The sequence below is a fragment of the Colias croceus genome, chromosome 15 (assembly GCF_905220415.1).
Source record: "Colias croceus chromosome 15, ilColCroc2.1".
NCBI classification, from domain to species: Eukaryota; Metazoa; Arthropoda; class Insecta; order Lepidoptera; family Pieridae; genus Colias; species Colias croceus.
The window spans coordinates 1494888-1515184 of NC_059551.1; the positions used below are offsets into that span (position 1 = coordinate 1494888).

The 20297-nt window shown below is 33.0% G+C and overlaps 1 non-coding gene across 1 annotated transcript; it reads right to left on the bottom strand.

Annotated features, from left to right (window-relative positions):
• Positions 1–16454: 16454 nt before the first annotated feature.
• Positions 16455–16561, bottom strand: LOC123698290. Its single transcript, XR_006752396.1, has one exon. It is a non-coding gene; the product is annotated as a U6 spliceosomal RNA (small nuclear RNA).
• Positions 16562–20297: the final 3736 nt, after the last annotated feature.

The window sequence follows — 20297 nt, forward strand, 5'->3', positions numbered from 1 at the left end:
TCTCTGATTTTTAAAACAATAACGGTAAGTTCAGAAGTTTCAAGAAAGAGTTATAGTTAACTAAAAACTTTCTATTATGTTATTACGCAAAGATTTTAGCATCTGTTGACTGTAAATGTTTATTTTGTAGCCTGCGCTGAAAAAAAAATAACACACTAAATCAAATTTTCGTTTTTCACAATACTTCCCTAAATAATCCTTTTTGTTTCTTAGTAACAGGCAATATAAGTAGTTGAGATATTTTTTTCGTCTCTACGAACTATGAACCAAAACACGAAACAATAAAATTGCCTAAGTACCTACCTAAGTATAAGTACCTATATAAAAATTAAATTTTAAGATTTGAATAATATCAATAATACACAATTTTTGATAGCTAATAATATCCAGTAGGAATACAAGATTCAGTAGTGACACAGAACAATAATTAGTCCTACTCCTAGTAGTGATGGAAATTATAGAGCCAAGCGAGATTGATAGAAAATTGTCAGTATAATATTATAATCTGTGGTTCAATTCTTGATTAATAGCGATGGCAATTTGCCGAAAAATATTCAGTACAGATTTTCATACGAAAACATTTCTGAATAGGTACCTACTGCTTACCTACTGAAATTATTTTGTGAAAATAACTTAATTAGTATTTTATAAAGGCGTAAGTTCTATGCTGAACATGTTTTATGTAATTTTAGAAGCCCTCCTTGAAACACTAAAACAATTTTATGTAAAACAAATGTATTTTTAGTTTAATTGACACTAAAAGAGTCCATTCAGAACTACGAGGATCATTGCCTACAACGTCGCTACCGCACTTAAAAAATAGATCAAAGAAGTGACATTCGAGATTTAGTCGCCTTTCAATAATCCTTCCACGCATCCGCCATTAAAACTATAAAAAGACCTTTTTATTCTCTCGCTTTACATATTATATTTTATTGTTTGAAATAACCGACGAATATGCTCCTGCTTAGTTTTTATAGTTTACATCGTCTAGTTCAAATAAAATCTTAATATATATAAATCTCGTGTCACAATGTTTGTCCTCAATGGACTCCTAAACCACTTAACCGATTGTAATAAAATTCGCACACCATGTGCAGTTCGATCCAACTTGAGAGATAGGATAGTTTAAATCTCAAATCGTTTAAGAGAAAGCGGGCGAAGCCGCGGGCGATAAGCTAGTCTATTCAAAATATAGTTAAATCTATTCAGAATAAAGTTTAAAATGCAAAAACTAAATGCATGAACGGGGGGGTTGGCTCGAAGGACCCTTCATGCCTCTAACCACAGTATTACCATATTTCCTACAGTATGGCGACGAATGTACTTGTGCAGAGAAACGGAGGGGAAATGGCGGGGGGTCGAGCGACGCGGGCCGCTTAATGCAATCACGCTGAGTTTGCATTAACTATCGCGAAAGGACGACGCAGTCGTATTTTTTGTGTAATAATTTTATTTTATTATTATACATAGGTACTTACATATTCTATTATGGCGCGCAAAAACTGTTCCATTTTCGGATGTAAATCTACATTGAAATCCCAGAAGGAAACAATATTTCAGAAAGATTGTATTAATTGTATCTGTTGAATTAAAATCAAAGCTATGTATATGTTGACCTCATTATTTTCTAATCAGATTGTACATCCCAATGCGCATGCATTACTTAGTTAAATGGTATAATATACAAGTAAGAACATCCAAAAATAAAGTGTCCACGTAAATAATATTTAGCAGTGCAATATCTGTAATTATATATTTATGAACAAATAATTACATCAGATTTAATAATCGCAATTATTTTAAATGTACATATGAATAAATTATTTCATCATAATATTAATAATCACAATTGTTTTATTTCCCATTTGTTGCAACCCTAGCGTATTTTCGTGTGGCAGCGTAAGTACCTACGCTGGCGGCGGTATCGCGCGACATCAAAGGCGTTTCCTTACTGTAGGAAATAATATTGTAATACTGTGCTCTAACTCTGCCAATGTAAAATTATTGAAATTAGCAAAACATCCTTGTTATGCTGGATGCTAACATTATTTTTCTATTTGCTGACACAGGCCACTCAATGATCTTGTTTTGGCTATTTATACTTTTATGAAGATTTTGTTATTAATAAACTTATGTGACTGTGAGTGGCCTGCTGCCTTTGCGAGTAATTTTTGCTATATTTTCAAAACACTACCGACACAGACATTTGTAAAAATAGGTATAGTAATTCAGTCATAACTCAAAACCACTGTACCTTGATAGATATGTTAAATATTTTTTAATAACCAACTTGTTGTTTTATAGCGTGTAGGTACCAGCGGAAACTCTTTCATGCTTCGCTGACTGCACACGTAATGACGAATCAATTTGAAAATAAAGAGACAATTATCGTCCTAAAAATTAACAAATTACCTTTTAGAACTGTGTGTGTGTGATAAAGTTGAAAGATAGGGTTGTCGATTTTGAAAAGTGGTTTAATTTTTTATTTTCTGAACATTTTTAGATGAGGGTCTAAATAACTGTATATTTAGTATTAGTTAGGTTACATTTTGTGTTATTGTTGTATAAGTATTAACATAGATAATATAATACTATACGTGTACATATTAATTAACTTCCGACTTATTAGATTTGCATAACTTATAAATTTGTTTTATTAGGTATAGAATTAATATTACATTCGGCAACAGTGTCATAATTGAAATGAAAGTATAACATATTAAACTGATTGTACAATCAAATGTTGCATAGGTACATTTCTTGTTTCTACAATTAGAAAGGTTAAATTGTATAGACCAATTTAATTATTTAACAATTGATTTGTAAGAGCCTCCTTGAGTGTTGAGATATTATAATTAATTTTATTGTATAGATCTAATTTCGTTATCAACTGACTTCAAATCTTGAATTATATTTTTTTCAATGTCCTTATACTCTCCCTATAAATGTTTTAGATTGTAAAGCACTAACGGTCCGCCCCGGCTTTGCCCGTGGTACATATTTTGTAATAAAAAGTAGTTTCTTTCTCAGGGTCTAAAGGTTGTCTGTGCCAAATTTCATCAAAATCGGTCCAGTAGTTTATGAGCCTATTCATTACAATCAAACAAACAAAGTTTTTCTCTTTATAATATAGAGAAGCACAAAGGTGGCAACCCTAGCACACAACGGAATTAAAACATGTGTGAGATAATGGCGGCTTGCTCAAAGGGTGAGACCGCGGCGCCTTTGATCTCCGCCGGTTAATTTTACACTGGCCGTCTGCCCACACCCGACGAATGAGCCCTTTGACAAATATAGGTGAGAAGTTTCACAGTAATAAAGTCTTTTAAAAGAAAAATAAATTGTCATTAAAATGATACATAATATCAAAATGTTACTCTAGAATTTTTTGATACGCATAGTGTGAAAGGAGACATCTTCAGTGACACTTTCTTATGTAAAGCTAAGGCAGTAGTTAAATAAAATTTTGTGTAATAACTCGAATCTGCTCATCAAGCGAATCTAACAAAAACATTTCTAGGTGATGACTAAAATTTAGAAACTAAGATAATTAATTAATTACGATTTTGGCGAATAAATTAGGTATAAAAAAATATTTTTATGAATTAATTGTCGATTAGCAAAATAATGATTCCTTAAAAACATGATCACAAAACTATGAATCCATTAAGGTCAGTGAGGTTAGATATTATAGCTCGCACCAAAATTGAGCGCATGTTCATCGCTTGAGCGCTATCGTTTCCTGTCGCTCCAGCGCATCGCGACTCCATAAACACTTGACATGGCTTTATCATTTCATCATTCAACTGTTTTATGACCAGTTTTGTTCGTGTCTGTACAACAGTATGATAAGTATTGTTATTTTAAATAGAGTGAATATGACAAGATTTATATTAAGTTCGGTAAATGTACTATGTAGAGAAAATTCAACTCTTCAATTTTCTTTGTAACTAACTAACTACCTAAGTAATATTTTTAAAGTAGTATTTTTTTAATTAAGTAGATATATTGTAATAGTAAATATTAAATAATTAATTTTGTTATTTCCGTGCTGGTCATAGATTTACAATTTATCCAAATGTCAAATAGGTACACCCTATATGTATAATTAGGCGGTAGGCGAATATACCTATGCGTTCTCGTAAACATATCACATAAAAACTTTTATTTACTTATAAACACACAACCCAGAAAGATTGGAGTACCTAACCTTAGGGAGTAACACTCCCTAGGAGTAACGTAACACACACATAACACAAGACAGGTAGCTGGTAGATAAAGTTAAATGTGGAAAAATCGTAGAAGCAATTCGAGATTTTTTACCGTTATACATCAGGCGACATTGCGGACAAACTAGCACTTATTAAAACCATTATATCACAATTTTTCACACGCCTCATATTTATAGATATTTTATCAGCAGTTTTTAATCAATATGGACTTCCGTATTAAATTGAACGTGTGAATACACGTAACAGTCTTGTGTGAAAGTTGTGAAACAGCGCAAATCGATGTATTTTGTCGCAGTTAAATAAATAACTTTAAATTATTACCCATTTCATAATATGAAACTAAGACGAATATATCGTAAGTTTAATGCATGCGAAGATAGATGTGCACTGCTCTGCGGAAGATCTCACGGCATAAATTGTCTAAATTAGGTATGCCGTGCTATATCTATGATGATGATGTCTCCCTAGTCGATTTCGGACTGTTATTAGCGAGCATACTTGATTTTTTCGCACATTTGTGTTTACAATGTTCCTGTTTACTTTATTGTCACCCTTTTTTAACCTCATAATTTTACAAGAAGGGAATGGAAGTTCTTAAGCCACAGCTTTTTTATGTTCTTATCGGCAACAAGCGAAGCTAGGTCACATAGCTAGTAAGTGAACGGATACAGGTGCACACAATGCACATAAAATTAAATGGTTTTGACTAGAATATCTCAAATAGCACAGCGGCATATCAAAGAACCCATCTGCCTATCTAAAGATTCACTTAATTATCCCCCCTCCCGCCATCGCGTGCAGAGCCGTAGCAAATTGCAGCCTTCGAGAATACTCATAATGATAGCTTAATTGCGTTTAATAAACCGCTGTTACTAAACGACCAGCTAATGAGACCTCCCATGCAACCGAAACGTCCAAAAGATGAGCTCATCATATCTGGACGCCGCGAACGTAAGAGAATGCCGTTCAGTAGACGCGATGTTATTTCTTTTTTGTCTTTTTAATTATTTTTAAGTCCACCTAATGACGCTTTAATGGACGTCACACGAAAATGCGCCGGTTAGAGACATACCGACACAGGAGTAGGGCAATTATGAGCGTTTTTATCCCAAGGGTTGATATATTCGTGAATCGTTGGGTTCATAAAGAGTTATTTGCAAGATGGCCGACTCCTATTTTGGAGGTAATAACAATTTGCACAGACATTTTTATAGATACTTAGGTAATAAGCGAACGTTCGCACCTTGGTCAATTCTTAGATCTTACGCAAACTGTAGTGAATATAACTGTGTAGGTATTCATAATTATATTGACCCGTAAAACGGTTGCAAAAGAGACCGTGGGCTAGAATATGTCCATTGTCAGAGTTTGTTAGTATTTAAAGACAACAAAATGTTATGGTTCAAAAAGTGTCTGCGTAAAAGTTACATTTATTTTGATCAAAGTATTCATTTATCTTGATAAAAAGACCTAGCCTATTCACTATTTTCTTTTTATGAAGGGCAATAAAAATAACCTTAATTGTCTTTACTTACTTTTAAACATAACTGTTATTCTTCCTAAACCATTGCCTGTAATCAAAATGCAACAGTTGTTATTTGCTAACCAACGAAATTTTATGATGACATATTTCCTTCGTTTACAGTTTTTTAAAATATTAGATAAAAATTAACAATACCTTCGTCAAATCTATCACAAACAAATGAATTGATGAACTCCGTATTGAAGCTCGATCTAACATCGAGACCCGTTTTCGGAATCAACTGAATGGCAATTAAACCGCGTGGGAGGAACGCAGCCGCTAATGGTGGCTTCAGATAAAAGCTGTAATTAACTAATCAATTCGATTAAGACTGGTCGCTTTGTGTAGCCGGCTAGCCGCAGAGACGGCTGTTCTAAAGATTGTGAACGGGTATGGATTTCTGATTTATGTATTGATTTTTATGGCGCATCAGAAGGTTTTTTTGTACCTACGATATTATATTGTTACGTTAAGTTTTATTAAAAACTATGCTCATAATATGGTTTTTGTTAACTCTATCTAAAAGTCTCTAGACTCTATAGTAGATATGGATAAGTACTCTACAAAGTTGTATTGTTATAATAGGCACAGAATAATCAACGTCTTGTCAATAGTTTTCGCAGTCAAATCATTTTTGATTGCAATTTTTTTAAAGGGTATAAATAATTCGTCAAACACAGAATGATTGGTAAAAGGTTTTAATCGGTCGAATATTTCTTATTTCATGAATAACAATATCCTTAAAAACTTCATAAAGCTTAGGAAAACTATTTTGTTTTTGATTACAGATACAAGTAATTCAAGAAGCAGTTTTTCGTAAGAGGTTGTGGGTTAAAAACAATGAATTGAGGTCAATGTTTTACATTATGTATATTGGCTTCTACCTACCTACTGAATAAAGTGTTTTATGATTAGCGCTCGAGTAACAGCTGTTTATTATTTAGAAAAGTGGAAGTGTACTTCAATACAGATATATACCTATCTAGATTTTATTTGTTTTAATTTGATTATTGTTTCTACTTTTAAGTTACTTTTTTTAAGTATTTTGAAATACAATAACAGTATAAGGCTTGGTGACAAATAAGTATATGACACAATATTTTTATATATATATATGTAGATATTTAATAATGATGATATTTCTAGAACTTTTCGATTACTGTTTTTATTATTTTATCTGTGAGCACAACAGATTTATAACGTTATTAGCGTTGCATGTCATTAATTAAAAATACAAAGTAATTCACCGCTTATCTTGCGATGTTTCTAAAACTTAAAGCTTACTACTAAATTATTTAAATTGTTTATACTCATGAATAAAATTTTAATTTAGATAAATGTGTAATCAGCTCTCAGCCCGCGGTCGGACAAATCTAAGTTAATGGTCGACTAAATTTATTTGAGTCTCGCCTTATCGCAAGCTTATTGACATTTTCGTTTTTAAGCTTTATGTTTAATTTAATTTTGTTTTGCAATTTATCGTTGAATGGATGTAAATAATAGTAAATCGTAATGTGTGGGATAGATAATACCATCCTTCAAATATGAAAAACCCACGGATATAAAAATAATGTTCTTCATCAACAATTTTTAAGTGCATGTATGATTTAAGAGCCCACGCGCACTAACGATTTTAAGTTACCCGATAGTTTGATCGATCAGAGGATACCTAGTACCTATAGCACACCCCGGACACTCCATACAAAATTATAGTTTTGACAGTCACACTGTAGAGACTGCAAATGTGTGTGTAAACTCTTTATGGTTGGCACATTTGTGACTAGCGTAAAAAAATATTTTTCTGATGAAATACATCCGTAAACAGCACAATATCTAACCATTTTCTACGAAAAACGATAATCACAAATCCAAAATAATAAAATTGCTTTAAGTCAATTTGATTAATGTTGTCAATCTTCGTTGCGTTTCGTCTAAAGACGTCGTTGGTATCGTCCTTGCGGGGAAATGGGTACCATGAGATAACATGTCTGATCGTGCGGGGTGAGGTAAGTGTTTAATTTTGGCGGGAGGCGGAGAGTGTCCGTTCTGTAGCGTTTAGCTACTATTATGTATTCTGTGCCTATAGAGTGATATAGCGCAGTGTGCGTTTAGATCTATGTCTGTGAGTGTGCGCAATTTCAGATTCAGAGTTTAGAGCGTTTTCACATTGTCCGGTCCGATATCGGATATCGGACGCCGATAGCCGATATCCGATATCGGAGGCTAAGTAAAATGTATGATTTACGTACCTGTCTTTCACATTGTCCGGTCCGATATCGGATATCGGAGCCAACACCGATATTCCCGTGAACTATCGGACGATAATGTTCAGTGTTACCAGCTCAATTTTCGAAAAGGTAGTATACCAACAGCAAAAAAAGCACTAGTTTGTGTATTTTCAGTCATTTCTAGGCGCTAAATGTAAAAAAAAAATCCTTTCATTTACTTTAAACCTTTTTATTAAGAAAACATTCATCATTTAAGTATTTAAAGGCATTAAAAATACGATTTATACGGGAGCTATTTTAATATCGTCCTATAATATACGGCAATTGGCTGAACTGAAGTAAACAAAAATATATTGTGTTCTTAAATTCAACCGTATCTTCGAAATATTAGTATCTTTTATCTTTATTTACTCATTCTGCCTCGCTCCTCCTCCTACTCGGACTACTGTTGTGCTGTAAGCTGTTTATTGTATTGTTGTCATTGAGTCACAGATTTAGTGCTTTGTTTTAGCGCCGATATCAAACCTGTATAATAAATAGCACATCTAAATAATATTAAGTAATTAATAATATCAAATCTTTTTTATATTTTACTTTTCCAGCTGTTTTTGAAGTCGGTTTCTTTATTGTAGTTATTTTTACTGTATGTACAACTACGATCTATCAGTTGATTTTTTTTTAAATCAAACCCTTTTTATTGAAAAGAAAATTTACAATACGGCAATTTTGTTTAGTTTTCTCTAAAATTTCAGAATTAGAATGCGGCAACCCTTAGACTAAGGATTGGTCTCCGCGCGCGCGCTACGACTAGATACCGCTCCACCTAAAAACAATAGCTCCGTGAGTGCGGCAACTCAGTTCTGTAGTGTGTGTAAGGCAATTTGTAAGGACGCTAGTGTGTGTGAAGAATTGTACTGCCAGCTACATAAATTTTACCCCATAAATGGGAAATGGGCTATCTTGGAAAGAAGTTTGAAAAATATTTTCATTTCATTTTGGCCTTGCCGGGAATCGAACCCATGAACATGTGACTCAAATCCACTTGCGATGCCACTATACTATCACAAAGGTTTTTTAAAAGTAAAAAAGCAGTAATAAAAAAATAACATATGAGTCAGTTAAACAAGGTTAAACAGAAATAAATTATTGTTAGGGTAAACGCAGCTATCAACGACCCATCGAAAATCTGAAGGTATTACCGACCTATAAAAGTAATTCGAAATTTAAACGTTTCCAGAACTATTCTAGCTATAGGTAGGCAAAGTTATACACGAATGTATTACTTGAGCATCGTATACTTTAACGTTAGAGTGAGTAACTGAGCAAAAAAGAGTTAAAATGCGTAAGTTGCTGCGGGGTAGCGTGGAAGCAGGACGTGTCGTACTGTTCCGTTGTTCCTTCGGGTAAGTACTGTGAGTATCTTTTTAAGACATTTACAAACAAATGACATCTATACTTTAATTTATATTACTAAATGTCAATGCATTTAAGTGTCAACTTTTCATTTCTTACAACATTTTATTAATAAAAAGTAATTTGAAACGATAAAACTTAAAATTAAAATGGGACGGTGTTAGCTTCACCAGTTTAAGCCGCGGCAGGTATCAACGACCCGTAAGTCGGCAATGGCAGCAACGTAACTTTTTGTTTTATTTTCTTTTATGTTATTATATCACACTAACACAAGTGGTTTTATGGACCAGTTTAAATCTAAGCTATGAGTCTTCATAAAAATCTATTAGCGACTAAACTTTTTTGTCTAGTGTTGTGTCTTTTAGCGTTGTCAATTTATACAAAGTTATGATATTTTCGAGGATCCCTATCGAATAGTTACAGAAGTAAATCATTGTTTTTTTTTGTTTAAACAATATGCATTTGTTCATATTTTGTATGACATTAATCAATTATAATCTATTTTATAGTCTGATGATCAAATGAATTAAAATAACCATTTTTTTATGGGTCGGTAATACAATTTAGGTTTATACTTACATACTTTAATACCGACCCATGTGGGTCGGCAATAGCAACTATAGGAAGCTATTACCGATCGAATATAGATTGTTTAGTTTCTCATCTACAAATTCAAATTCAAATTGCTTTATTTGCAGAATGTAGAATAAAGATGTTTGTATATACAGATAATATTGATCCTTAAACATTCTGCTCGTAATTGAGCGTGCAAATATATTTTTATTACTTTTATGACATAATAGGTGCCTATTAAAAATTATATTTTTAGGTTAAATTTAAAAAATTTAAAAAAATTATATTTTTAGGTTTTTAACTTTTTAGGTTAAATTAACATAAAACATATAATTAGGTATATTTTTTCCAGAAATATGGAGCCTCGAAAGCGGCGAAAAGTATTCAGTAAAACACAACTCACCGAAGCAATCAATCAAATAGCATAACGAAATATCCTAGAGTTTGAAATCCTTAATTTAATATATGTACATATATTAATAGTATTATGTTGATTAATTTAAAAGTTTATAATTATTTAGTTCATTACTAAAAAGTACTCATTTGTTTTATTAAAAATAACTACAATTAAAAAATACGAATATATTTGCATTTTTATTTCATTTTATTAAGATCGGTAATCATCATCATCACTAGCTTCTATACATTCCATTGCTGGAAAAGGCTTCCTCTCACATACGATCGGGAATAGCTGCATAAAAATCGTTAATAGCTTCACAGCCGTTTTTATGGGTCGGTAATAGCAACAATCGACTAAGTCACATTGTAAATTATTTTTTACAAGATAATCCTTTATTAGAATGTATTTGCTTCAATAAATACATTTTTTATACATAACACTAGCATATAAAATGAAATTATAAATCTTTAGAAGAACCAGTATACTTAAAAAATATGGTTGATTTTGAAATTGCCTTAGAGGGGTCGTTAATACCTGCGTTTACCTTATTATCATTTTTTTTATAATATGCGTTAGTACCTAATACTCCTAATAGTATTGAAAAAAAAAACATTATGAATAAAATAAGTTCAAATTAAAAGTGTGTTTTTGGGATATGCAGTACGGCAACACTAAATGGCGTCGTATTTTCGTAAACAACATTTTCAAAGTACAGGTGAAATATCGAATAATACGATTATTCCTGATGTTACGTGATCCCAGTGTCTTTCTTATTATTTGTTGTATTTTTTTTAAACAGTTTTATGGCACAAACAGGCATTTTACTTCAGGTTTTGTCCAAAATCTTTAGAAACTATCGGTACACCCTCTCCACACAATGCTCGTGACACGACTGGCTCGGGTACGCCGATTTCGGCGTACTTTTAGTTGCCGCATTTTTCGAGTACGCCGGCGGTATCTAGTCGTAGCGTGCGCGGAGACCAATCCATAATCTAAGGCGGCGACCCTAAATTTTGTCAAGAACGCGCGGCGACTTTTGAGCTTGTTTACTATTTTGGTTGTCATGGCTATATTATTATTAGTCTGTGGTACTATGTACATTGCGGAATCTGTGACTGTGAATTAGTTTAGTTTAATTTATTTCTGTTTAAATATTTGCACCCCCAGATATTAGGTAGAATGTACATATTAGCACTATAAAATTGTAATAACAGCACCTACATTTGTAAATGTAATTTGAATTTGTATTTGCTAGTTTCGTCGCTTTAATACTGAGTTGAATTTTTTTTTTATTTTATTTGTATAAGAACATAACAGTCATACATGATTTAATATAAAAAAGTTCTAAAATTCACTACGACCACACAACATGTTCTAATAATAAAAAAAGAAAAACAGCATATAAAAAAACAAGCCTCACAATGAAGTTGAATATTGAAACTAGATTCTGACTCTGCAGAGGGTACAAATCCATACTCCGCAGTCAGCAGATTAAACCGGTTTGAAAAACATCAGTTTATTTATTACTATTTATTTCATTTAAAATAAAGTTTATTTTTTGTAACACAAATGCATCCACTGTTTATTTTAATTCCCAATATATCTACTTTTCCAGTTTCTGGCAACACTCATGTTATCGGGACGATATTATCGGATAATGTGAAAGGGCAAATTGTGTCCGATATCGGATATCGGCTATCGGCTTCCGATATCCGATATCGGATCGGATAATGTGAAAACGCTCTTAAAGTTGTACATAATCCGGCGGCAGCCCGATCCCTATTAGATCAAACTATAATCGACCAACTTAATTTGCTAGTGCGCGCTGGCCGTCACAACAATATTATAATAGTGTGATAATATTCTATATAGTTTGTGTAAGTTATTATACACGGTGTTTACTATTTCATCCACTTTTTATACAGGTACAAGCTACCTATGTTTTACGCGAAGCTACAAAAACATGCACCAGCTGTCATGATAGCATTTTCAATGTTATTTGTAAATAAGACCCAAACGGTATCTTTTATTGCAAAAAATATCTATTTACCCATAAAATATACTTTGACCTTTATAGCTATTAGTATTGTGTGATATGTCTGTAATTATTTACCATGCTATGTTTTTTCTACACCTTCCTTGCTTTCATCTTTATGAGACGTGTTCATAAACTCCTATATTATCCCGAAATGGAGGTTGGAACAAAAAGTATAAGAATAATGTACTACAGCAGAACTAAGTACAACATAGGTAGGTACATGATACAATTTAACTAAGTATATTTTCATGTGTCATGTGTGGAAAATACAGAAACGTTTAAGTGCGTCGTCAAGAACTCTATCATATTAACAGTATTACAATATTATTTCCAATTAGCTTTCCACCCGCGGCTTCGCCCGCGTTTTCAAAGAAAAACCCGCTCCCGTAGGATTTCCGGGATAAAATCTATCCTATGTCCTTTCTCGGGTATCAAAATATCTCTATACCAAATTTCATGCAAATTGGTTCTGTAGTTAAGGCGTGATTGTCGAGTAACAGACAGACAGACAGAGTTACTTTCGCATTTATAATATTAGTAGATATGGATTGTAATACTGTGATATAAGTATGAGTATTAGGTACAAATCCAGATCTTATTGGTACTAACTCTCCCGTTCGAAGACTACAATTCAATTCCTCCAAGTTAAAACTTAAAAAGTTTCAAAACTCAAAAGTATTTTAACCTAGAACTTATGCCTCCTCCACACTACTCGCGAAGTTCCTCGGCGAAGTACTCGGCCGAAGTTGACTGAAGTCCGCGGTGCTACACTACACACTCGTTCAACTTCGCGAGGAACGCATACGTTCATATTCAGAACGAACTTCAGGTAACTTCGTGCCCTTTGACTCGGGCGCAAAAACCGACAACAAACGGAAGTCGGCCGAGGCGAGGTAAAGTTGGACGAAGTAAGCCGAAGTGCCTCTCTACATTATTCTATTCGTCTAACCTCGTTCAACTTCGCGAGTAGTGTGGAGGAGGCATTAGACTTTAAATAACTTTTTCCTAATTATTATGTAGGTATTAATTTCGAACATAAACATTTGTCTCACACGAACTTCAAGCCGCACCCCGTCATCAGAGGCTGTACTCGGCCACGCCTTCTGGCGCCAACGATACCTCATACCTATTGTGTTTATTTCCTGTAGCTTTGCGACAAACCTATAATTTAATTTATCTGTACGTCTGGTAGGTTTATAGCTGGAAATTTTATTTGGGCACCCGAAGCACAGATACAATAAAATATCTAATAATTACCCAAAGTAAATCAATAATAGAAAATTGCATTTAGATTTTTATATGTGGGTTTATCTATGCACAAATTTTTATATTTTCTGCACTTGAAAATAAATAGTTCAAAATTCTAATAACCTTTTACTTTTTTAATTTAACCCTAAAAGTAGTACCTACTCGGTGGAGTTTTTATTGAATGACTGCCGTCAGCCTGTCTTTGCGGGAAAAGAAAATCATCAGATGCAAAATGCATCTGCTCTATGGGGCACCCTAAAAGGGGAGACGGGGCACTCACTTTATTTAGTACTAGCTATGCCTTTTTTTTTTATAGTGGGGAAATCTTCCAAAGATACCCACTGCCCCCGGGGAAGGAGCCGTGGGTTATGTCGGATTCCTACCGACTAAAACCCCACTGTGTTCCGTCGAGCCGCTTTAATGATGGGGCCGCGGGTATTGGTTGGAATTCTTCCGCGACCCACTAGCTATGCCCTGCGGTTTTACCCGCAGTGCTCCACTCCTGTTGGATAGCCTATAGCCTTCCTCGATAAATGGGCTACCTAACACCGAAAGAATTTTTCATTCAAACAAACAAACTCTTCAGCTTTATATTAGTATAGATTATTTTTACCTGCAGCTTCAGGCTAAAAGAAACTATCTACGTAATATTGCAAGAATTGAAGCGCAGTCGCGTTTTAAAACTAGTTCTTTATAAACAACAATTAAAAAAAAAACTCAAAATATATGTTTTGTATAAGAATAAAAATAAATGTTTATTTCTGTAATAAAATCAGGCATTAGTGAGAATTGAGATTCACCGCGAAGTTGAAAGAGAATCGATTTGTTACACCCACACAGTGACCAGATATTTGATGTTTTGTAGATATTTTTATATTGAAAAATATAAATAAAATTGCATTCCGACAGATTTGTTAGTTATTTGAATAAGTTATGAACTTAAACCTATTTTAATTTTAGTACATGCACCTAGGATCAGATTATTCTTCGTAAATAGGTAAAACTTTTATGTAATTATACAAGATTTTATTGTTCAATATAGAATAACTTCTCAAATATGTTCTCATTTTATCAAGCTAAAATGACACATAATTTAAGAAGTTAACATTACACTCTGTTAACTTATGTAGGTAGTTAAGTCTGTAGGTATTTATATATTTTAATTTTTAATGATCCAAAAATACTGGTCACCCCACAAACATGCTGTCCAGACCGAAAGCAAATTACCTTTCACGATGTCAATAAAAAACTTTAGAACACATTAAAACCGCTGAATCACATTCACATATAACATTATGGAGGTTTAATTCGAGCGATGCTATTATTTATTACTTTCGAATTAATAACTCTTCTACATTCACTTATATGTTACTTATTACTTACTGCCACGCCCCGACTTCGCTTAGATTGAAGAGTTTAATACTTTAATCCATTCACCACTCGTCAGCTCAATACTAAAAACTACAAAGATTAAACACATGAATAAATACGTAACGATTTTTTTATAAATATCTAGATTCTAGGTATACACTATACACATTCGTTATTCTTATATTAAGCTAATTATTACTGCCATAAAACATATGTATAAAAAACGCAGCACATTAAAAATCGCGTCTTTTAAATATTTAACATATCTAATATATAAAAATCAATGCCACTTTTCGTTGTAATTCCATAACTCGAGAACGGCTGAACCGATTTCGATAATTCTTTTTTTATTATATTCCTTGAAGTACGAGGATGGTTCTTATGTAGAGAAAACGTTAATATGTACCACGGGCGAAGCCGGGGCGGACCGCTAGTAAAGGATATATTATATCTGTCGAGGTCTGGCAACATTACGATAAGAGGACGAAATAAAGTCCAGTCAGGTAATGAAATATTCATTTAATTGGTGTTTAAGAGATTTAATGTGAATTTAAGATACCTTTTTTGTTTTGGACGCGATAAGACAAAACTTTAAGTATCGGTATCCTTTGATTCCCTAATATTATTGTTTATGGCTATTGCTGGTCGAATACCTTTATAGATGCGGTGTTTCCAAACGGTTACGACTTAGGGACCTTCAAGAAAAGAGCGTACTCCTACCTTAAAGGCCGGCAACGCACTAATAATGTCCCTGGCATTGCTGGTGCCTATGGGCGACGCAGTGCACTTAACATCAGGTGACACGTCTGCTCTGTTGCCTCCTCTTGTATAAAAAAAAAAAAAAAAAAATAGATAATAATTATTAATTAAAATTATACCGTGTAATGCTACAAATAAATAAAAAATTGCACTCGTTTCACTAGTTTCACTTTTTCATTAGTTCACGGCTTTATTATAAAACTCGCTGCGCCCCGCGGTTTCACCCGCGTGGCTCCGCAACGCCCGCTCCTCGTCTACCCTTTAAAGCTTTCCTTGATAAATAGGCACTAGGCAGTACATATCTACTAACACAATATCATAATTACAAATCGGATCAGGTAGTTCCTGAGATTAGCGCGTTCAAACAAACAAACAAACATCAGCTTTATATTATTAAGTATTAGTAACGATAGTTACTAGTTATTATTCTGTGGTAGGGTATAAGACATATTATTAAGTATAGATTAACATTAAAATTACGACGGGATTCGAAACACCTCAAAGTTGGTTCCACTTCAGGTGCTCGTGAAGAGACTAGAGAGTGCATTTCATTTTTTCTTGCTGTTCAATTAAAAAGTAGATAACAATACAAAGATTAATTTGATAATTATTTTATTAATAGCAAAACAATAACCAAATGCCAAAACTATGGAAGTAAAAGTGTCAAAAAAATGTGGAACGCTTCACGATTTTGCGTGTCATCCTTGCGCAGGGGCCATGCTAATCTTCTCTGTATCGTTCCAATTTTAGTATATGTACTGCCGAAGCGAGTACGATTGTCAAGGAATTCAATTTGTATTTGAATTAACTTTCAAAAAAATATCGTACTCGCGATTGAGATTTCCATACAAAATTCGAACATATGTATGCAATTGTTTTCAACGCCATCTAGCGCTGTAAAAGTGAACGATCCCGACAATAACTCCGCTCCGCTACGACACCGCGTCTGTTAAAGGCTTCTAGACAGACACTTTATATAGAAGCTTTTGCATTAAAAAATAAGACCGATTACCATAATATGGCAGTTATGAGTTATGATAGCATTTTATGAAATGTAGGTAATATATGTAGTAGGACATTGTGCAAGAAAAAAATTGATGATGGCACAAGTTAAATATTATTCAAGCAAATAATAGTTTCCTCGATAAAATATTGGTTCTTAAAAAGTTCTCGGTTCAACGAAGAACCTTTAACTAAGATAAAAATAATTAAAAGACTATGCCAATAAAAATAAAAAGAATCATTGGGTTTGAAAGAGACGCGTCCTCAATGCCGGCTAATGAATGTTCAACTTTTTTATTTGGCTTTATTTCATAAATTTACTAGAAGCGCTTGCTTTGATTTTCATTTGTACAAATCAATTGGTTGAGAGGACTTTTCAGATCGTAATTTATAGCTATAGCCTATATATGGCTATGCCATTTTTTGTAACAAGTATATTTTTAAATTTAACTTAGTTAGGTATTTGTTCACATGTAATTTTTATCTATAACTTTCTTCATGTTCACAAACGCGAAATTTTTCATAATTATCTGACATTGTATGGTTTTATTTATTCCTATTGGATTATAAATGTATGTTTTTTATATAATGTACAAGTGTCGCTTCCAGTAGGATAAAATCGAGAGGGTCCGAAATAATGACGTCAGCGCATTTTTTATCTGATCGATCCAAGCTCGCCCATATCTGTATCATCTATTAATTTGAGCTTATGAAATAACTCTCATAATGACAAGCTTAGTTCCTATATCTTAACTTTGAATTATCTATATAAGTTCATGTATGTACCTATCTACCTTTTTACTTCTTTCATCTGTACATGTGAAGTTATTTTTTCATTTCTTGCATGTTTAAAGCAACAAGTAGTTGCTGAAATGAATATACTTAAAGAACATTTCTTCAGAAGAAAGTATTTTACTTCTCACGTCGTATACCTAATTTAAGAAAATTGCGAAGTGCTGTGGTATATAAGTACTCGTATCGTATCTTGTCATAAATTATTAGAAAGTACCTACATACTTCAAACTATATGCCGTTCTTTTTCTCCTTATTTTCTTCTTTTTGCCATGAATATGTGGCGAAGATACAAACAATTTTTAAGAATCAACATTCGTAGAATTTTTTCAGTCAGTCCTTCGATCCTAAGTTATAACTTCTAGATTGGAATGTTTTTTCTTCACAGATAATGCGATAAAATGTACCTAGGAGTGTTTCTCGGGAAGACGGTAATCAACCGCACACCGTAATCAAATTGAAACCACAAAAAATATCAAAATCACGATGTGATGGCGCGCTCGTCGGCGGGAAATGACTCGGCCTCTCCATTTGTTTGATATTTCTTGTCTTTGGTTTTTTATGACTTTTGATTATTGCCAGTTTTTTTATGAGGATAATTAAGTTATTATTTCACACCTTTTTTATTTTCAATCAGTTGCGTTAAGTTAGATGAGAATTTAGATTGCCAATTTTATTTTGTAAGCATTGCCTACAATAAAAACTTTAAATTTTACAATCTTGAGTGTACCTACAGCAAAAATATTAAGAAATTAAAATTAAAAACATTTCTTCCAAATGGAGCACTGACCGAGGCTGGCAGTCGGCAGAGCGCATGCCAGTAAAAAAAGAAAAAACAAAACAAAATGGAGGTGCTTTGTGGCCGACCGCCATTACTCCGATCGTAATTACGAGTCATTAGAGAGGCTCCCGTGAGGAAATTAATGCTTTAAGACATATTGCCTTTTAATATCAAGAACTTTGGCATATGGACATTATTTGAATCTACTTTTTATGTGTAATGAACGCAATGTTATTTTTAGTGCTAAGTAGCTCTGTATGTACGGTGAACATACAATCGTAGGAAAAATGCTTTGAATTTGCAAATGGAAATGCCATGTGGCTTTTATCCACATAATAAATAAATAAATAAACCGTTCTTTCAAAAGAGTGTGTGCCGGGCACACGTATCAGAACTGAAACTTCTTTGGCAAGTTTCAAAGATAATTTGAATTTGAATTTGACGTGAGTCGTGACGGTATTGCGACCTTGAAATCAAATCTCAACGCGCCTAATTAAATTTCACTTCAAAAATTTTATGTAAACTTTTCGGTCCGAGTGATTGAATTCACAAAATATGACTACATTATGTGGGTACCTACCGACATATTTTGCGAAAAATGCGGAAACAATAAAACTTCTCACATGTAACCTGAAGAAAAAGGTATAAATATAAAGGCGGTATATTAATGAAGTCAGACAGGATCTCCGGTGCTGGATCAAAGGGTGAATGGCGAACCATCCAAGCGATGTCACGCACGGCCTGACGGGACAATGGACACTGCGCAGCTGTAGGGTTGAACATTATTTATTTATTTAACCTTTATTAAATGATTAATTTATTCCATGGTTTGATATTAAATTTATTACATTACTTTTTTATTGTTATGTCTTTGTTTACGTATGAAACGATAATTTATGAATGTAAAGAAAGTCATTACAAGTTTTTACTTTAGATCAATATCCAGGTAAAATGACCTGAGTGTTTTATAATTTATTTTATTATGCTGGTTACTAGGGAACGTATTTAACTACCTATTATTCAGTACCTAACTATATAAGAATACCTAAATTGATTTTAATTTGAAGTGAAAATAAACGATGCTGTAGTAAGTACATATTGATTATTGGTAAAAGTTAAATTAAATGAAAAGAGAATCAGAGAAACTCATAATTTACTTTTTATTTTACACTATGTACTTACTTCATTTTAATCCTAACTCCTAAGTTATGTAAATTTTAATGTTTGATAGAAATTGGCTATATAAGAAATAATTTCTTAACAAGTGGCAGCCCTAAATCTCCTTTATAAAGTAGCGGAGGCTGTTCATCACGTGGTACATTTGTGTTCAGCACCCTTGACGATTGTCACGGAAATAAAAATAGTCCCAAACCAAAACCATGAACCGATATAGCGCCGATCACAATTAAGTTCTATTCATACTTAAAATCAAGATTACAAAAAATACGAAGATTCATTTTTTATATTGTACCAGAACATGCGTATACGAAAATAACAAGTTTTTTTTAATATATAAAACCATGGATAATCTTTTTATGTAATCTTCAAGAATACTTGTATTCTTCTATTTTATTTTTAGTTCGTTTTAACTACCTATATAGGAAGGTATTCTTCAGAAAAAGTGGTCAATGTTTACAATGTTGCAAAAAATATTGTTTGTAGTCTTAGTACACGCAACAATATATGTATATAGTTGAATAGAAATGAAAAATACATTTCATCGCAATCTCATTCAATCGCGAGTGCATTTCTCTTGTTTTATTAACGGAGGAATTAATTTTATTTATTAGCATTGCAATAAAATAAATCACTTTAAAGTCATGTTCCCAACTTCAATTAAATACACAAATATAGCATTCAGTTAAACTGACAATAAATAATCAATTTTATACCGGGTCTAACGAAAGTCTGCAATAAAAAACATTATACATGAAT